The 21,482-nt window shown below is 42.7% G+C and overlaps 1 protein-coding gene across 1 annotated transcript in view; it reads left to right on the top strand.

Annotated features, from left to right (window-relative positions):
- LOC123998634 (protein TANC2-like) overlaps positions 1-21,482 on the top strand; it is a 143,625-nt gene that overhangs the window by 22,183 nt on the left and 99,960 nt on the right. The window contains 1 exon segment of the mRNA XM_046303687.1: positions 14,322-14,422. The gene's annotated coding sequence lies outside the window, so the exon portion shown is untranslated.

The following is a 21,482-nucleotide window of genomic DNA, read 5'->3' as shown; positions in this document are numbered from 1 at the left end:
TCTTATTTACAATGCCGGCCAAACCTGGACGACGCTGGGCCAATTGTGCACCACCCTATGGGACTCTCAATAACGGCCGGATGTTATACAGCCTGGATTCGAACCAGGGACTGTAGTGATGCCTCTTGCACTGAGATGCAGTGCCTTAGACTGCTGTGTGTGTGTGTGTGTGTGTGTGTGTGTGTGTGTGTTAACTGTACTAGAATGCTTAAAAGGCCGTGCCTCAACACAATCCTGTCTCAGAGCTCTACAGGTAATTCCTTTGAACTGATGGTTTGGTTTTTGAACTGACATGCACTGTCAACTGTGTGCCTTTCCAAATTTTTATTTCACCTTTTATTTAACCAGGTAGGCAAGTTGAGAACAAGTTCTTATTTACAATTGCGACCTGGCCAAGAAAGAAAAGCAGTTCGACACATACAACGACAGAGTTACACATGGAGTAAAACAAACATACAGTCAATAATACAGTAGAAACAAGTCTATATACGATGTGAGTAAATAAGGTGAGATAAGGGAGATAAAGGCAAAAAAAGGCCATGGTGGCAAAGTAAATACAAAATAGCAAGTAAAACACTGGAATGGTAGATTTGCAGTGGAAGAATATGCAAAGTAGAAATAAAAATAATGGGGTGCAAAGGAGCAAAAATAAATAAATAAAATAAATACAGTAGGGAAAGAGGTAGTTGTTTGGGCTAAATTATAGGTGGGCTATGTGCAGTGATCTGTGAGCTGCTCTGACAGCTGGTGCTTAAAGCTAGTGAGGGAGATAAGTGTTTCCAGTTTCAGAGATTTTTGTAGTTCGTTCCAGTCATTGGCAGCAGAGAACTGGAAGGAGAGGCGGCCAAAGAAAGAATTGGTTTTGGGGGTGACCAGAGAGAGATACCTGCTGGAGCGTGTGCTACAGGTGGGTGATGCTATGGTGATCAGCGAGCGGAGATAAGGGGGGACTTTACCTAGCAGAATCTTGTAGATGACATGGAGCCAGTGGGTTTGGCGATGAGTATGAAGCGAGGGCCAGCCAACGAGAGTGTACAGGTTGCAATGGTGGGTAGTATATGGGGCTTTGGTGACAAAACGGATGGCACTGTGATAGACTGTATCCAATTTGTTGAGTAGGGTATTGGAGGCTATTTTGTAAATGACATCGACAAAGTCGAGGATTGGTAGGCTGGTCAGTTTTACAAGGGTATGTTTGGCAGCATGAGTGAAGGATGCTTTGTTGCGAAATAGGAAGCCAATTCTAGATTTAACTTTGGATTGGAGATGTTTGATGTGGGTCTGGAAGGAGAGTTTACAGTCTAACCAGACACCTAGGTATCCATGTATTCTAAGTCAAATCTTGTCCAATCAATTGAATTTACCACAGGTGGACTCCAAGCAAGTTGTAGAAACATCTATGATGATCAATAGAAACAGGATGTACCTGATCTCAATTTTGTGTCTCATAACAAAGTTTCTGAAGAGTTAAGTAAATAAGATGTTTCTGTGTTTTTAATTTCTGTATAAAAAAAAGTCTAAACCTGTTCGCTTCGTTATTATGGGGTATTGTGTCAAGGTTGAAGTACAATTTTCTTTCCAGTTTAGAATAAGGCTGCAACGCAAGACATTTTGGAAAAAGTGAAGGGGTCTGAATACTTTCTGAATATACCGTATATTAATTTCGGGACAGGTTGAAACATTAAAACATTCATGGACATTTAGCTAGATAGCTGTTGCTAGCAGTTTGTCCTGGGAGATGAACATTGGGTTATTATTTTATCTGATCATGCATATGGTCCCTTTTTTTATCTGGTTAGTTTTTTATACACAGAGAGCGTGTACAGAGAGAGGGGGCCTCAGGGCCAATGTCTGCTAATGTATGGGCTAATGAGTTCTTAATTGACTTTTAGAGGAATGGCTCCAACTTTCCCACTCCAATCTAGTGCCATCTCCAGGAGAGCACTGGTGAGGCCTGCTCAGCAGATGTCCCCCTGAGGTTACTGTGGGTTTCATTAGGAAGATGGACCTAGGGAAGACATGCCAACCATATCCCCATGCTTTAGGGGCAAAGGAAATGGATAAGGGACTGTTTCCAGGAGATGAATTAGGCCTTGTAAAATCTCTTAGCAACATTGGAGCTCAGCTCCAGCTCAATCTCATTTTTAACCATCACTGAAGCTCACTATGTGTCTGTCTACCACAGAGTTAACAAAGGTCAATGTTTCTGAAGATGTCATCCATTTCCCTTTCCCTCCATTATCCTCACCTTTACAGTGAGAAAAATGACAGTGAGTGTTTCATGGTTTTAATGGTTATTTTACCGAAAAGAGTAGATTATATTTCTCTTGTATATTAAAAAAAAGTAAAATGCTTGAGCAATCAAAGGGAAAATGAAAAAGCCATGAATATCTTTCCACCATTATTTTTGGTTTGTTTGTACGCGCTAGCATGAACAATGCCTTCTGGGGATGGTGGCAAACAAATTGTCATGCAAATGAAACAAACAAATTCATGCACCTCTTTATCTTGTTCAGTGGGTTAGGCCTCACATTATGGGTGTGAACATTTAAACATCAAAACGATTCAACGAAATCAGGATCCCCCCACAAAATTACAATCACGGTGCAGTTATCACAACTTTATTTTCCTTGTTATAGCCTAACTAGATCATAGGCTATAAAGGGCTGGGGAAAGTTGTGTAAAAACCAGAGAGGAAGAGGAACCTTAGGCTACTTTGGTGAATTTGGGAGGCATGTAAAACAGATTACCAAGACGTATGCACACCACGTTTTTTCAGACAATTAAAAAAAAAAGAAAATTCCACTAGATAATCAGAACCATGCACTAGGCCTGTCTGCCTGGTGGCTGACCTGCCTATACTGTACCTCTCTCTCTCGTCCCTTGCTAGCTCGCTATGAAAGATGCAATTGTTTTGATTGTTCTCGGAAGTACAGCAACTAGTCTCCTCCTTTCCAAAAATATGGAATTTAAGAGTCGATTCCAAGTGGAATCTAATCTTGACACCGAAATGGGGAGTCGACACTTGGAGTCGACGTGCAAGGAGTAAACTCTCCACCATTCGTTGTTAACAGTTGGAAAAAATGGTGGCGAAAGGCAAGCGACAGCAGCGAAGTCCTATATGGCAATACTTTGAGAAGTTAAATGAGAAGGAAATGTAAACTTTGTGGTGGAATTGAGGTACAGTAATGATAGTACAGGTGCAATGCTTAACCATCTGAAATGGATGCACATTTTTCATTTGACACATCCCTAACACACACACACCCACCCACCCAGTCACGGCCACAGCTTCCCAACACGTGTGCTGCTATCTTGGCTCACAGTGCTACAACTCTCTATAGAGCCATGCATTGGATTGCTGCAATAATAACCCATCCCTGTGTGTAAGGTCATCCATCTTGTACTGCCGTTCTCCCGGTATGTCCCTGTGTGTGCAGAATGGAAGCATGCACGGGTCTGAAATAGAAAAGGAATCTTTTGAAGAACCACATTATGTTCTTGAGACCAGGAGATCACACTCTGGAGGAGGTTGCTTATCCTCTTCCACAGAAGAGCCACTGAAATACTCACATTTGGAATGGTGGCGAATAGGGCTGGGAATTGTCATGGACCTTACAGTATGATATTATCTCATATACTTGGATGCATGATATGTACTGTGATTCTCACAATTCTATATGTATTGCGATTTGGTACTGTGATTTTATTGTGATTCGATGTTCCAGACATTGTTCACCTTGTCTGCTGCCGACGGACAAGAGAGCCGTGAAAGAATCATTTTTGCTCAATCATGGAATTAAAAGTGCTGTAAATAAAATGTCACCCTATTGTAAAAAGATGGAGAACAAGCTATGAAGGAAAAATACTGGAGTTTTGGTGCAGGTACAGCCAACCAGTGCAAAGATAATATTGTGATATTCTCAAAACGATACAAAAGATCAAAAATAATATCCGATATGTTACTGTATTGATTACCTTCACTAGTGGCGTAACAGTCGAAGCCTATATGAAAATAATTACATCTATCATAGTTTACTGATACCCAAAACCATTACAATAGGCTGTTTTAACCTGTAGTGACACCCCATCCCGTGAACGGGACCGTTGTCATCATCTGACACTAATTATCATAACGCAAAATATATAAATCTTCCTATTCATGAAAATCACAAGTGAAATATATTGGAACACAGTTTATCCTTTTGATAATCATCCTGTCATCTCAGATTATCAAAATATGCTTTACAGCCAACGCTAGACAAGCATTTGTAAGTTTATCATAGCCTAGCATAGCATTATGCCTTGCTAGCAGCAGGCAACCTTGTCACGGAAATCAGAAAAGCAATCAAATTAAATCGTTTACCTTTGATGAACTTCAGATGTTTTCACTCACGAGACTCCCAGGTAGACAGCCAAAGTTCATTTTTCCCCCAAAATATTATTTTATTATTATTAATAGCTCCGTTTTGTTCTTCACGTTTGGCTGAGAAATCGCCCGGAAATTGTAGTCACCACAACGCCAATTTTTTTCTCCAAATTTAGCTCCATAATATCGACAAACATGGCAAACAATGTTTAGAATCCATCCGCAAGGTGTTTTTCTAATATCTATTCGATACTATATCCGTCGGGACAATTCGCTTTTCAGACCGATTGGAGTAATGGCTACCTCTGTATTTTATGCGAGAGTCTCTCTCGGAGCCACCATGTGACCACTTACGCAATGTGGCCGCCTACGGCTATTCTTCAACAGAAATGCGTAAAACTATGTCACAATGCTGTAGACACCTTGGGGAATACATAGAAAGTGTAAGCTCGTTGATGGTACATTCACAGCTGAATAGGGAGTCATTGGAACGCAGCGCTTTCAAAACCTGGGGCACTTCCGGATTGGATTTTTCTCAGGCTTTCGCCTGCAATATCAGTTCTGTTATACTCAGACAATATCTTTACCGTTTTGGAAACGATAGTGATTTCTATCCAAAGCTGTCAATCCTATGCATATTCTAGCATCTTTTCCTGACAAAATATCCCGTTTAAAACAAACGGTTTTTCCCCAAAAAATTAAAATACTGCCCCCTAACACCAAGAGGTTAATAACCTGGATGACTTCAACCTCGAGGAAATCAGAGAAATGCAATGACTCATTTAATTCACTCAAGTTTCAGTTTAGAATAGCGATATCATGACTCTCCAGTTTAGAGTAACTGAGAGATTGTTCCTCTAGGGGGGGGGGGGGGAATTACATTTGAGATCATCAGTAGAATTCATTTTTTCCCCTCTAAGGACTTTGCATGTCAGGAAATTAACACCTCACCTCCCAGAGGGATATCATTCATTTGTTTGGGCTTAGCCTGAGTGACTTTAAGCCTAGTGGTTAGAGTTGGGCCAGTAACCGAAAGGTTGCTGGATCGAATCCCGGAGCTGACGAGATAAAAATCTGTCTTTCTGCCCCTGAGCAAGGCAGTTATCCCACTGTTCCCCGGGCACCAAAGACGTGGATGCGATTACGGCAGCCCCCCACCACTCTGATTCAGAAGGGTTGGGGTTATTTGCGGAAGATGCATTGAGTTGTACAACTGACTAGGTATCTCCTTTTCCCTTTATATGGCCAGTAGATTTCTTGGCAGCCTCCCCTTTCTTATGCAGATAGTCTTCTCCCTGACCCAGTTGTCAGATATAGACCATCAGGTGTGAATCCCCCCCTCTCACAGTTCTTGTGACTACAGTACTGGCATCTTCTGCCACCTTCCAACACTGACTTAGTATCCCCTCAGGCTATTCAGAGCAAGACGTCAAAGTTCTACAGGCATCCTCAGACGTCTTAAACACAGCACCTATGACTTTCCTCACCTTTGACTGCTCACACTGCGACTTCAGTCTCGCCAGACAGAGTGCTACTCCTCACAGTCCCAAGGGACTGACTGTGAAATTGCAATTTTCCGCTCTGGTGGCACGCCGATGTGTAATTTACTTAATGAGATGGATTTTTGGAAGGGATGGTAAAGGATGGGGGATGGCTAATTTTTAAAATGAGGCACCAGTAGAGCTCCTCCAGCCCAGGGAAGGCTCTTATATCATCATACTCTGGTCCTTCTCTGGCACATCCTGACTTCCTGACCACAAAGTAGTCTCACGCTATTCATCATTTCTAGGGTCCTATGGTCTACTTGACATCCTTGGACTGTTGGTCTTGAGGATCACTCAAAGAATGACCCAAGTCCTCAGGATAGACCAGGAATATATGTTGAGTGTTGTTTGGATATGCAGTCAATGTCATGGGACGTTTTTGGTCTGAACACCTCACTGCAAATTTGAGACTAGATTTATAGAGATATCAGATGCATTTCTGACCTCGAACATTTTTTTTTGCTGTACACTGGATAACTGCTCAGCGACTCAGGACCCCACAGATGAAGGTCCAGGTCTCTGCTTAGGCATCAGCCTTATATGCACGAGGCAATTCACTGATTTTGAGTTATCTAAATAATGGCTTTATATTAGTTCGGAGCAAACAATGTGTTGTTCAGCAACTCCTGAAATGATTTGTTTAGGATGACAGGTGCCATATGCTATCGGAGATCGAGAGAATCATTGTTGCCCTGATGGGTACCTCCAAGCACACGGTTGGTTATTTCTGTGTTAACAGTAATTAAGTTTGCTACTTGCATTTTGCTATTGCTAGGTGTGAGAGAAAGATGCTTTTTTTTTGGGGGGGTGGTAAATTTGCAGGACTGAGCTGTGGTAACTCTTATACTGACAGCCTTTCTCTAGGGGTTTGAAACTACATCTAGCTTTACAACCTCAGTGTAGTTAAATGTGGTAAGACTAAAATGGTTTCAATAGCAAGCTAAGTAATGTTCTTTCCAAACACAGAACATTTTGAGAATATGATACGTAACTTTATGCAAAATTAAGTAGTTATTATTGGACTCTGAGAGGAGCTCTTCCTTGATTACCTCTTTGTGAAACCAAAGCACAGATGGATATAATGCACAGATCACGCTGTGCCACCAGAGACAAGGATCTGGGAGAAGGGAGACATGGCTAAAATGTGGGTCTAAGCCCAGGAACAAGAACCCCCTGCTGGGAAAGACTGATATTAAATGTGCTCGGTACATACAGACGTGGAAATCTTGTGGAGCGACCGCAGGAGGGTCGGTCCTGACTGACACATCTGACAGGCATAACCCTTGGCTCTGTGTTGGGTCCTGGCAGAATGCTAAGAGGATTGAGGACTGGGTGTCTACCCGTCACCTCTCCTTCCCTTTTTTGCCTGTCCTCGTCCATCAGCCCTGACAGGGTCTTTTTACTGACCTGTCACTGACCACAGACAGAACCGGGCTGGCTTCTCGCCAAGCCCTTCCCTCGCCACAGACCCCTTGCCCCTCTACCTGGGGTGTTAACCCTGCTAAGCCCTTCTGGCAGGGGCACAGCAGGCCAACAGGAAATAGGAGCAGATCAGGCTGCTTTTAAGGGAATGAGAGATGAAGTTGGATGGCTGAGAGGGGTGTCAGGGGGAACATGAGGGGGTAGGAGTGGGGGGACCCATTGGTATTTCATACTAAGGAATGACAAATTCAGTCTGCCGAGGGGGCAGTGGGTACTGAATAGCAGCGGTGCTCTGAGGAGGAAGAGAATCTGCTTCATTGAGTTTTATTCTGTGTGGAATGAGTCTTCTCTTATTTGTTTTCTTGTCTGGCTGTCACCTCCGGTCTGATAGCCAAGAAGGCAAGCAATCAATTAAACCCTTTTGAAAAGAAAATCATGCAGTCAGAACATGAAAACTAGAATGAGGAACCAGAACATTCTGATTGCTCATCTCACCAGAGATATTAAAGCTTAGTGTCTCTCTCTGTCCACCACAAATATTTAGTTTTGTTTTTAAGTTGCACAGAAATTACACTTGGCTGAAGTGACTGCAAACACTTACTGGCCTAATGTGGCCATGGTGACAGCAAGGAGGGGGTTTTGTACTCCCCTCAATTCTTCTTCCCCATATATTTTTTATCTATGTCGGGCTTGTCCTCTGACCTTCTGTTGCCCAGTGCCCTTTACGCAAAGAAAGAGTGGCCTAAATATATATGCTATGGGTAACAAGTAGGGGGGGTAGGCATTGGGGCAAGTCCCCTGTTAAGGAGATACATTACCATTTTGGGATTTATTGAAAAGACTAAAATCTATAAATATCGAAATGGTCAACCAGGACACATCGAGGGCCATTAAAATCTGAAGTGCACTTCCTGGAGAAAGGATGCAAGTTTTTGGTGTACGCTACAGAGCATACTATCCTCTTATCACAAACATGAATGGTACACAGGATGTATCTGTTGAATGCATCCTATGACCCATGCGTTGTGGGTTATTCAGTAGTGTTTAGGATGAATATCCTAAAGATGCAGGCTATCCGAATCCCACTCCACATCATCTTGTAATCAAGATTTTGATCAGCTTTAAGACAGATGGTTTGCCTGAGAGCCCCCCCCCTTCCCTTCCTCCGATCCTGAGCTTTAGTATGCGTGTCTAGACCAGAGTTATCCAGACTTACGGAATGACACCCACCCTCCCTCCCTCCATCTCTACCTCCCTCTCTCACCCCCCCCCCCCCACACACACACACTTCACTGAGCCTTGGAGTCACCATGGAGTTGGGATCATCCATCTAGCACTCGTGCTGTGCTAAAATTTGTGGAGCACTTGGGAAACTTAAGCTAGCAAAGTGCCAAGTCATTGTGCTCTACTGAAACTGTATCTACTGTATCTACAAGGTGTTGGCTTTTTCAGCACCTTCAAAATGTTTTTAACACATATATCTAATCCTGGTAACATCTCATTACTGAGCTGTTTTTTGTATCAAAACACAAATGGACCGATAAGGTTTTTGCAGCGTAAAAAAAGAGATCCAAATGTGGGCTAACCATTGTTCATCTTCTAGAGGGCCACATAATGCTACATCTGGGGACCAGACCAGATACCGGGAACAATTGACTCTTTGCCTCTAACGTCTCCATTCTTCAGTAAATGTCCCCAGTAAGAATGAGGATCTGAATGAGCATCTATTCACTGTTGGCTGTGTGGTTTGGTTTGCCGTACCTCATTATTCTTCTCTCTGCATACCATTATACAACTCACTTCAGCCAGCTCTACTCTGAGGAAGCAACAATCGAGGCTTTCATACCATAAGTGCAATATACACACTGCCACCCAAACGTCTGGAGCTTAGAAATTATTTTCATCACTCTGTGTAGGAGTATGGTGCCCACGCAGAAAGAGGTTTGGGTGTGGCAGCCCTAGAACAGCCTCTAGTCTCCTTTACTTCAGGACTGCTGATGACAACTCAAACTGGATAGCCTTCCATAACCATGTCCCATCTCGTGATGTTAATTAGGCCTACATTTGTTATGTAGCATGAGTTGACGCTGCTTTTGTAAGAGCTACTTGATTCCATTGTGAAGAGACTAGAGGTCGACCGATTAATTAGGGGCGATTTCAAGTTTTCATAACAATCGTAAATTGTTATTTTTGGGTGCCGATTTTTATTTATTTTTATATATATGTGTTTTTTTTCTCCCTTTATTTAATCTTTATTTAACTAGGCAAATCAGTTAATAACACATTCTTATTTTCAATGACGGCCTAGGAATGTTCGGTTAACTGCCTCGTTCAGGGGCAGAAAGACAGATTTTCACCTTGTCAGCTCGGGGGATCCATTCTTGCAACCCTACAGTTAACTAGTCCAACGCAATAACGACCTGCCTCTCTCTCGTTGCACTCCACAAGGAGACTGCCTGTTACGCAAAAGCAGTAAGCCAAGGTAAGTTGCTAGCTAGCATTAAACTTATCTTATAAAAATCAATCAATCATAATCACTAGTTAACTACACATGGTTGATATTATCTAGCGTGTCCTGTGTTGCATATAATCTGACTGAGCATACAAGCATACAAGTATCTGACTGAGCGGTGAGAGGCAGAAGCAGGCGCATAAACATTAATTCAAACAGCACTTCCGTGCGTTTTGCCAGTAGCTCTTCGTTGTGCTTCAAGCATTGCGCTGTTTATGACATCAAACCTATCAACTACAGAGATAAGGCTGGTGTGACCAAAGTGAAATGGCTGGCTAGTTAGCGCTCGCTAATAGCGTTTCAAACTTCACTCACTCTGAGCCTTGGGGTGGTTTTCTCCCTTGCTCTGCATGGGTAAAGCTGCTTCGATGTGATGGCTGTGGTCGTTGTGTTGCTGGTTCGAGCCCAGGGAGGAGCGAGGAGAGGGACGGAAGCTATACCGTTACACTGGCAATACTAAAGTACCTATAAGAACAGCCAATAGTCAAAGGTTAATGAAATAAAAATGGTATAAAGGGAAATAGTCTTATAATAACTACAACCTAAAACTTCTTACCTGGGACTCATGTTAAAAGGAACCACCAGCTTTCATATGTTCTGAGCAAGGAACGGAAACGTTATCTTTCTTACATAGCACGTATTGCACTTTTACGTTCTTCTCCAACACTGTTTTTGCATTATTTAAACCAAATTGAACATGTTTCATTATTTACTTGAGGCTAAATTTATTTTATTGATGTATTATATTAAGTTCAAATAAGCGTTAATTCAGTATTGTTGTAATTGTCATTATTACAAATACAGTTTTTTTTCTCTTCTCAATCGGCCGATTAATCGGTATCGGCGTTGAAAAATCATAATCAGTCGACCTCTAGAAGAGACTGTGACTGGAGTTGCCACGCTTGACTGACTGGAGGTCTTTGGTGCCCTGTGGCCGAGAGGGGCTCTGTTAAACACAGGACAAACAAACACCTCAGAGTTTCTCCAGTGTGGCAATCCCAGTGCTGTGCTCAGCAACTCCAAACCCTCACCCCCTTCTTTCCAAGCCTGCCGTAATGGCAGCGTGACCCTGCGGCTGTGCTGCCTGCTCAAATCCCAAATCCCAGGGTGCTCAGTCTCACAACATGTTTTGGATTCCTGATGCTGTTTTGTGTGTGTGTGTGTGTGTGTGTGTGTGTGTGTGTGTGTGTGTGTGTGTGTGTGTGTGTGTGTGTGTGTGTGTGTGTGTGTGTGTGTGTGAATTGTACAGTATCTGTCTGTGGGTGGGTGGAGATTTTTTTTTTGTCCGTTGTGCTGTATGTGGCTTGTCTAGTTCTGTGGTTTCTTTGAGCATAGCATTTGTGTGTGTGCGTGTGTCTGCCCCTTCATCTGGGTCTTTCAGCTTCATGTGCAGCCTGTTTTATACCTTCCCCTCGTTTTTAAAAACTTTATCTCCACTTCACTCATCCTTGCTCTCACCACCCGAATCTCCCGCTCTCTCTTTCCTATAAACTCTTCACATAATGTCTGTTTTGTTCAGAGTGCCCAGCGACTCGTAGCCAGGCTTTGCATATGTGACAGATCCCATATTCTCTTTTCCCCACCCGGGGCCAACACCCGCCAGGGCATGAAGGAGTCAAGGGCTGCTCTCTCAGACAAAGTGAATGATTTCTCTATCGCCTCTCTATCCTTCCCCAGCAATTGAGTTGCCCTCTCATTCAGCTGAATAGGGACCCGCAGATCGCAACCCATCAACACATCGGCCATTTTGTGGCTTGAGTAAGAATCCGTATGCTTTGTCAGAGTGAGTATTGGTTGAAACATTCACTGTAATATGGCTAACTCTGTCCTCAGAGCTTCTGCTATTGTCTGGTGGTGGGTGGATGATGGTGTAGGCCACTTGAAGTTTTGCTGCCAACCTATTGTACGTTGTCCAGATTTCAACTCGATTGTCCAAGCACCTTCCTTTCCTTTGTCTGCGCTGATGTGTGGAGGTGAAAGAATTTCCAGTAGCTTTTAGGCTAAATTCTTTAATCTTTCCTGCTTTTTAAATTCAGTCAGAGAGCTACTTTAGACTATTGAGATGCACCCTCTTACTTTCATTCTCTGGTTTGGATGACTGAACTTGTGGGTAATTTAAATTCCCCTAGCCCAGTGTGTATGCTTTCTCTGAGTGGAGGGGCTCTAAGCTTACTCCCTCAGCCAAAGACAAATAACCTAACTGGAAAATCACCCCATTCCCCTAGTGGATTCAGGGTTTTGAATAATATCCCTCTGTGTTTGCATGTGTGTTTGTGCGTCTCCTTATATGTAACGTATTTCTTGGGGGAAATATCGCTTCACTTTGACTAGTATTGGATCACTCTGCACTGTCAACAGCTATAAAGCATAAATAATAACACTCTTCTCTCTCCCTTCTGCTCTCTGCCTTTCCTGGCCAGTTTAATAGCCAAGAATACTGCTAAACATTGTTTGAATTCGACTAGTACCTGAATGTGAAAATACCACATCATTTCCACATGAGATGTCAGCCAGTACAGTTTGTGCAAGCCTCTTGAGTCTGAGCATTGTGTTAGTCTTCCACATGTAGGTATATTTCACTCGACCATACATGTGTAACGCAGCCTTTCTTTTGTTATCATAAAAGCCAGTGCTGCAAGAGATGGGGACCTTTGATGCCTTGGGGGAAATCATGACATCATAGAGGATGTGCAACTTTCTTGCAGTTGAGCAGGTTCGGGTGTCGCTTACTTAAAATCCCTTGACTCGCTTCAGTCTACCGGGCTGCTCCTCCGTTTCTCATCGATCATCTCTGGTGTTTTGGCTATAGCTCAGTTGTATCTGTATCACACACCGCAATAACGTACGGGGCTTGTGTGTTGCATGCACAAAAGAGCCTAGCGTTGCCCGTGAGTTCACTTCTAGAAACCTGAGGTAAGACCCCTTATGCATGTCTCCTCTTGGGCGGAACATTTGGAAACTTTCCATGCGCTGTAACACCGTACCCAAACCGGCCCCATGCCATCGAGCGCAAGTTGATTTTGTCCCCCCACACCAAACGCGGCCTTTCAGGTTTGTACCTGTTTCCTCCAGCATCTTCACAAGGTCCTTTGCTGCTGTTCTGGGATTGATTTGCAGTTTTCACACCAAAATACATTAATCTCTAGGGGACAGAACACGTCTCCTTCCTGAGTGGTATGACGGCTGCGTGGTCCCATGGTCTTTATACTTGCGTACTATTGTTTGTACAGATGAACGTGGTACCTTCAGGCGTTTGGAAATTGCTCCCAAGGATGAACTAGGCTTGTGGAGGTCTTCAATTTTGGGCTGATTTCTTTTGATTTTCCCATGATGTCAAGCAAAGAGGCACTGAGTTTGAAGGTAGGCCTTGAAATACATCCACAGGTAGACCTCCATTTGACACAAATTATGTCAATTATCAGAAGCTTCTAAAGCAATGACATAATTTTATGGAATTTTCCAAGCTGTTTAAAGGCAGTCAACTTAGTGTATGTAAACTTCTGTATCACTGCAATTGTGATACATAGAAATAATCTGTCTGCAAACAATTGTTGGAAAAATTACTTGTCACACACAAAGTAAATGTCCTAATCGACATGCCAAAACTTTAGTTTGTTAACAAGAAATTTGTGGAGTGGTTGAATTGGCAATTAAAGGTGTATTACCACCACCAACTTCCATTCGTCTTTCAGTCACCCACGTGGGTATATACAATGAGGAGATGGCATGTGGGTATATGGTTCTTTTAACCAATGAGGAGATGGGAGAGGCAGGACTTGCAGCGCAATCAGCGTCACAAATAGAACTGACTTCTACTTTAGCTCTTGGCAACGCAAATGCTTGTTGGTGCGTGCAAGTAGTGTGGGTGCAGTAATTGAATAACATGCATGTTTACATTTATTTTGCAACGCGAGCGGTGATGTCAGCATGTAAGGGGTCAAGGTGCTCCTTCGAGGGGAAAAAAGACATGAACACTAAAATAGAGAGAGGAGAAAAGGTAAAAGAACGAAGGATGTCCAGGAACGGGGCCAGATTGTTGAAAAATTATCCTGACAGATCTGAGTTTTTATTTTCTTTGTGATGTTTTTCATGGCTCGGCCTTGGCAGAATCTCTCCCTCTCTTCTCCCAGGGGAGGAGTCAATCAATCAAATGTATTATAAAGCCCTTTTTACATCAGCAGATGTCTCAAAGTGCTATACAGAAACCCAGCCTAAAACCCCAAACGGCAAGTAATGCAGGAGTCTGTGGTGTGTCCTCATGCTGACTTCACCATGTGTTACTGTGCCCCATATTCATATGAAGCTAATGTCTTAATTAAAAATCCCAAACTCCTATGTTATCTGCCATGCAGTCGGAGAGTATAAACCTTAATTGAAAATGAGACCGTTATTCAGTTAGTGGGTTATGCAAAGGTTGGCTGTAATGCTGACTGTTGACACTATGAAATACTTACTGATGTTTTCTCTTTTGCAGATACACCAGAGTGCATCAGTTGGGAGATGGGAGAAGGGCTTAGGCTTGAGCCCGTCGCTGCCCCACCCGTCTCACTGTGAGACCTTTGTCTCCTACTCATGGTAAGTCCCCATAGCCTACATCCCAGAAACAATTTTTTAAATGTAATGTGCGTGTCATGTGCTATTGTTTAGATGTCATGTTATGCCACAGAGAATGTGTGGGGCAGACAATGCCAGTTTTGTCTGAGCATAGGGACAGTGTTAAACTGAATATCTGGTTGAAGTTGGTCCGTTGTGAGTAGCTTAACTATCCATGAAACTATCAACTCTACAAAACCACGTTTTACATTTTTTTATAGGGAAGCAACAGCAGGGTATGGTCACATTATATGGTCTGAATGAAACTGTTCAACTTCTATAAATGTACATCCTCTCTCAGGTCCAAACTACTCTTTCTATACACTACGACCAAGAAATTGTAAAAGTTCCCCAGAACTGTTGGCAGAGGTAAGGTAGACAATGGTAATAGTTCCCCAGATAGAACTGTTGGCAGAGGTAAGGTAGACAATGGTAATAGTTCCCCAGATAGAACTGTTGGCAGAGGTAAGGTAGACAATGGTAATAGTTCCCCAGATAGAACTGTTGGCAGAGGCAGAGGTAAGGTAGGCAATGGTAATAGTTCCCCAGATAGAACTGTTGGCAGAGGTAAGGTAGGCAATGGTAATAGTTCCCCAGATAGAACTGTTGGCAGAGGTAAGGTAGGCAATGGTAATAGTTCCCCAGATAGAACTGTTGGCAGAGGTAAGGTAGGCAATGGTAATAGTTCCCCAGATAGAACTGTTGGCAGAGGTAAGGTAGGCAATGGTAATAGTTCCCCAGATAGAACTGTTGGCAGAGGCAGAGGTAAGGTAGGCAATGGTAATAGTTCCCCAGATAGAACTGTTGGCAGAGGTAAGGTAGGCAATGGTAATAGTTCCCCAGATAGAACTGTTGGCAGAGGCAGAGGTAAGGTAGGCAATGGTAATAGTTCCCCAGAGAACTGTTGGCAGAGGTGAGGTAGGCAATGGTAATTCCACGTGTTGCAGTTTTATATTCCTCTTGAAAAATAATGCACTATTTCTTGCATTTAAGCCTAAATACACTTTACCTTAAATTCATAAAAAGTTATATTCTCTACAGAAACTTCAATGTCTATTGGAAAATTGAAGATACAAATTGGAGCTGTCAAATATGATGGGTCAGTTGTATATCCAGCCATACACTTAGCATGTGTACATTTGTGAGAGATGGACTATGTCATTTACATGTACCTGGTATTTAAAAACAGCAGCAAGGCAGGTACTTAACAAAGCTCTCCTTTCAATGTTGCTATAGCCACGAGCTAGAATTCATTGTCCTGATTGGTGATGTTGTTTTGGGAACAACAAAATCCAGTCACGTTGCTATTTGATGGGTAGGAAGCAACAAGTGACTGATCAAAACATCTCCACATCTCACTGCTCACGGATATCAAACGACTCCAATAACACACAAAACTGCATGGAGCAACAACCAGAACGACTAACTTCCACCGCCACACATCCCGTACTCATTTAATGCAATAAAGTGACAAGTGAGCCTCAAACAAAGCCAGCCCTGTGTTGAGCTCAGTAGCCCTCTCCCTAGCCTCTCTTTAGAGAATACTGTCTTGTTTTCTTCTCACAGAGCTGAGGCGAGCGTCACCATGTCCACTCAAGGCTCATCTAATTATCCAGTGGCCGCCCAGCCGTGAAATTGGTGTTTTGCTGTGAAATGGAGCCATTGTGGCTGGAGGAGACCTTGGCGTTTTGAGAGACCGTCGCAAGGTCCCTTTCCTTTAGAACGGACAAGGGCCGGGCGAGGATGAGAAGACAACGAATGGCATATCCAGCCCGGCCAATTCAAGGCGGCCATAATGAGCATAACAGCAGCGAGGGCAGGCACACCACAGTGGATTAGCAGAGGATTATTACCTTTGATCTGTTATGAAGAGGGAGGAGCTAGGCAAAGAGCAATTAGCTGCGAGGCAGCCGACTGACTTCTTTCTTTTGTGGCTGTTGTCAAGGGGAGTAAGAGATACTGTGCTGTTTGCTTAAGACGTGATTGCTGAATGGGGTAGTGTGAAAGAAACCGACAGGGACTGGATTTTCATGGTGGTGGTGGTGGTGCATATGTAGATTGTAATCCATCAAACAATGAATGGTTTCTGGGATATTTCTATCTTAAATTAATATGTATTAATGTAACAATTCTGATTTCTAGAGTCACTTCTGTAGTAGGCTTATGCTTTATATAATCATACCAGCTAATGGAGAGAATAATTGGAAAAGTCTTTCACTACTATTTTATTGACATGTCAAATGAACAGACAGGCTGGTGCCTAGCTAATTGTTTGACTATTTCTTGGGGATTCCATGAGATTAGGATGTAAACCTCTCATGATTTGCATGTGGTTTGATCTGTTTGTTACTCAAGAGGACATGATGGATTACCAATCAAACATTACCAATCTTTTATGAGAAGGTTTAGAGACTGACCTAATGCCTTTTAAAGGGGTTAATAATGACTTCTTACAATCTTTACAATCAGGTAAGCGTGATAGATCCCTAGGGTCCACTTCCATGGAGAAAATCGCTCCGTAAGATTTTGTAACCCATGCTCAAGTGGTCCAACTCAGCGCCACTGCTGCATACTTTTCCTTGATGACATAGCTGCTGCGTTACTCATACGATTAACCTAGTAAATGCTTTCAAGCCTTTGCTAATGACGTGTTTATGAAAAGTATCAGCAGGACTATTTATCTGCTTAGCATTTAGCATTAGCCTAAAGCCTTTAAAACATTCTGTCGCATTAAAATAGTTCAAATTGCCCGCCGAGAACCACTGCGACGTCTCACTTTTGAGCACCGCTGTGATTAAGGTGTTAGCTTTGTCACTTGATCACAGGTGGCGAGCTATTGTGTGTTATTTTAAGCACAGGCATCTGTTTCTCAAATGTCTGCTGTTTTTAATTGTCTTGAAGCAAGTCTGCATGTTTTTATGCACGTTAATTAATTTAGACTTAACTATTCTACCCTTCGCTGTTGTCATGAGCAGCTCAATTTCAAATGCTGTCAAACCAAATAATCTTAACCTATGACCCGCGTATCTTGTAGTTTAAGTTAATTGTTTTCTCCCCTGTATGATTTGCAAAACAAGCCGTCCTTGACGCATACTGTATTTCCCCCAGCATGATTGTGCTGTCATGTACATTCACTACAACTAACAATTTATTTAGCTCCGATAGCCAATTAGACTGTCTGCATGAGCCCCGGTCTGTTTACTCAGACCCACTCAGGCATAGGAGTGCTTATTAGTTAGCAGTCTTCTTGGGGGTCTGGGTGGACAGCAAGGCATTTTGGATTGACAGAGCGCCTCAGCCCTCGTTTTCCAACCGTTTACGTCGTGTCATTGGATGCTCATGTCATTGGAAGCTCACACTGCCACTCAAGATTAGACAATCCTTCCAGGTCCAGGATTGGTGAGATGTCACTCATCGGGCCGGCAGCAACATGAGCAATTATCATGTTCTTTTAGTTGCAAATCGGAGCAGGCCAAGCCGCTGTTAAACCCCCTGCCTCTCGCTTCATACAGCAGGCACATTACAACTAGAGGTCGTCCGATTATGATTTTTCAACGCCGATACCGATTATTGGAGGACCCAAAAGCCGATACCAATTAATCGGCCTATTTATTTATTTGTAATAATGACAATTACAACAATACTGAATGAACACTTATTTCAATTTAATATAATACATCAATAAAAAATCTATTTAGCCTCAAATAAATAATGAAACGTGTTCAATTTGGTTTAAATAATGCAAAAACAGTGTTGGAGAAAGTGCAGTATGTGCCATGTAAAAAAAGCTAACATTTGAGTTCCTTGCTCAGAACATGAGAACATAATGTAACATGAGACTTCAATATTCCAAGGTAAAGAGGTTTTAGGTTGTAGTTAATATAGTATTTATAGGACTATTTCTCTCTATACCATTTGTATTTCATTAACCTTTGACTATTGGATGTTCTTATAGGCACTATAGTATTGCCAGTGTAACAGTGTAGCTTCCGTCCCTCTCCTCGCCCCTACCTGGGCTCGAACCAGGAACTCATCGACAACAGCCACACTCGAAGCAGCATTACCAAATGCTCCACAAAAGTCGCGGAGCAAGGGCAAGGGGAATAACTACTCCAAGTCTCAGAGCGAGTGACGTTTGAAACGCTATTAGCGCGCACCCCGCTAGCTAGCTAGCCATTTCACATCGGTTACACCAGCCATTAGGCTAATAGGCTTCAAGTCATAAACAGCGCTGTGCTTGCGAAGAGCTGCTGGCAAACGCACAAAAGTGCTGTTTGAATGAATGCTTACGAGCCTGCTGCTGCCTACCATCGCTCAGTCAGTCTGCTCTATCAAATCATAGACTTAATTATACATAACACATAACACACAGAAATATGAGCCTTTGGTCATGTCGCTTTGGATAAAAGCGTCTGCTAAATGGCATATATTATTATTATTATTATTATTAATATGGTCGAATCCGGAAACTATCATTTCGAAAATGAAATGTTTATTTCAATGAAATACGGAACCGTTCGGTATTTTATCTTAACGGGTGGCATCCCCAAGTCTAAATATTCTTGTTACATTGCACAACCTTCAATGTTATGTCATAATTATGCCAAATTAGTTCGCAATGAGCCAGGCTGCCCAAACTGTTGCATATACCCTGACTCTGCGTGCAATGAACGCAAGAAAAGTGACACAATTTCACTTGGTTAATATAGCCTGCTAACCTGGATTTCTTTTAGCTAAATATGCAGGTTTAAAAATATATACTTCTGTGTATTGATTTTAAGAAAGGCATTGGTGTTTATGGTTAGGTAGTCGTCCAACGATTGTGCTTTTCTCTCGAATGCGCTTTTGTTAAATCATCCCCCAGCGTTGCATCGATTATATGCAATGCAGGACACGCTAGATAAACTAGTAATATCATCAACCATGTGTAGTTATAACTAGTGATTATGATTGATTGTTTTTATAAGATAAGTTTAATGCTAGCTAGCAACTTACCTTGGCTTCTACTGCGTTTGCGTAACAGGCAGTCTCCTTGTGGAGTGCAATGAGAGGCAGGCAGGTGGTTAGAGCGTTGGACTAGTTAACTGTAAGGTTGCAAGATTGGATCCCCTGAGCTGACAAGGTGAAAATCTGTCGTTCTGCCCCCTGAACAAGGCAGTTAACCCAAAGTTCCTTGGCTGTCATTGAAAATAAGAATGTGTTCTTAACTGACTTGCCTAGTTAATTAAAGATATAAAGCATTTTTCTTTTTTAATCAGCCCCAAAAATACAGATTTCCGATTGTTATGAAAACTTGAAATCAGCCCTAAATTAATCGGCCATACCGATTAATCGGTCGACCTCTAATTACAACTCTCGCTCCCTACATCTGCCCTCAGGGATAGGAGCTCATGGTGGACATTTTGTCTGACAATTCGTGCCATCATGGCCGTTGACATAGTCACAGCCCTCTTTCTCACACATCTTTCTCGGTATTCGCTCTCACCTCCTTCAATCTCTCACGCAACTTCTCATGCTGTAACTCGCTAGTTCTCGGTTTCTGTTCTCTCATTCCCTTTTTATTTATCTTTTAATATCCTCCCTTTCTCTCTTATTCTCTTCACCCAATCACTGAATATAACAGCACAGACACAAGTGAGGAGAGATGGAGCGGAAGTGCGGAGAGGGAGAACGAACATAAGATTGGCGTAATTACAGAGCACCTTGTTTTTCATGGTCAGGTGGACTGAGTGTCTGAGTACAGCAATAACAGTCAACCGACTTTGTGTACAGAGAGCCGCGGCACGAAGCAGATTTGTTTTCGAGGCAGTCGGATACACAGTGGAAGTAGGAGTGGGCGTTCGCTCGGCGGGGCTCTCATCTGATGCAGACTGCTGCAGATCTGTCAGTGGTGTTCTTTCACATTGTTGACGTGACTGTTTAGTTGATGGGTTAGACATATGTACTGTCAGGAGGTTTATCCACTCAGGTGTGTAGTAGTACACTCCCACGAAATATACACACCATAGAAAAAGCCCCCCTCCACACCAGCATGCCGTTTCCCCCTCCTGTTTGATCGCTTGAGTGATGAAGCCAATGTAATCCTACTACTACTCTATTCAAACCCCCTCATCACCCTTCACACCCACAGCCCTTATGCATCTATAGGCCACTAGAGGAGGTATAGTAATCCCCTGAGTTCCCTCATCTCATTGTACATCTTTCCCTTGAGTTCAGTGCTCACAAAGAATGTACTTTCTCTACTTCAAAGTTGTCCAAGATCAGTCACTATTCTAGGTCTCTTCTACTGCTTCTTTCTGTTTTTCACCTTACCTCATCTTGTCGTCATGCATCATTCTGACCGGCTGCGTAATCTGAAACCTTGGCTTCTGGTCCTCCCACATTGCCTGTAAACTCCAGAACACAACTGTACTGAGAGATGATCTGCCAGGCTGCAGATAACAACAGATTATTTTCTGGGAACCTGGGCATTCTGTTATGGGTTGAATGGGTCTGATGATGATAATGTGGAAGATGTTGATGACATTTGTTATTGATGATGATGGGGGGATTATGATGAATATACTCTCTGCTCTCTACCAGTGTATGGGTACAGAAATTTCTGATTTGACAACTCACTGAGCCCCTAAACCCTCCTCCACCTGAAAACATAAACTCCAGCAGCGCAGAGGAAGAATCGAAATCTATGAATAATTTAAACTAAAAATAGAACCCTCGCTGTCAGATATTTTTTTGTATTTCCTTCTAATTCCCTCGTGTTGCAGCGGATTGAATCAGCCAGTGGCTGGTGTTGATAGTAAAAGTCTTACTGACAGACTTGACATGCATTCCTACAGCCCATCTAGTATTCCTCAAAGACCTCTCAATGGAGTGTCCAGTACCTCTGTGACTCCCACTAACTTGATCTGCCGGTTGGTTACCTGTGCCTACGTGTCATTTTAGTCATGTTTCAGTGCCACTACTTAACCCCTGTAACCAGTGCTTTATTTGTAAATTGGGAGGTCCCGGAACACATAGTGAGGGGGGGGGGGGTTTGATTATC

Source organism: Oncorhynchus gorbuscha, linkage group LG16 (assembly GCF_021184085.1).
Source record: "Oncorhynchus gorbuscha isolate QuinsamMale2020 ecotype Even-year linkage group LG16, OgorEven_v1.0, whole genome shotgun sequence".
Classification (NCBI taxonomy): Eukaryota; Metazoa; Chordata; class Actinopteri; order Salmoniformes; family Salmonidae; genus Oncorhynchus; species Oncorhynchus gorbuscha.
This window is presented reverse-complemented; position numbering and strand designations above follow the sequence as displayed.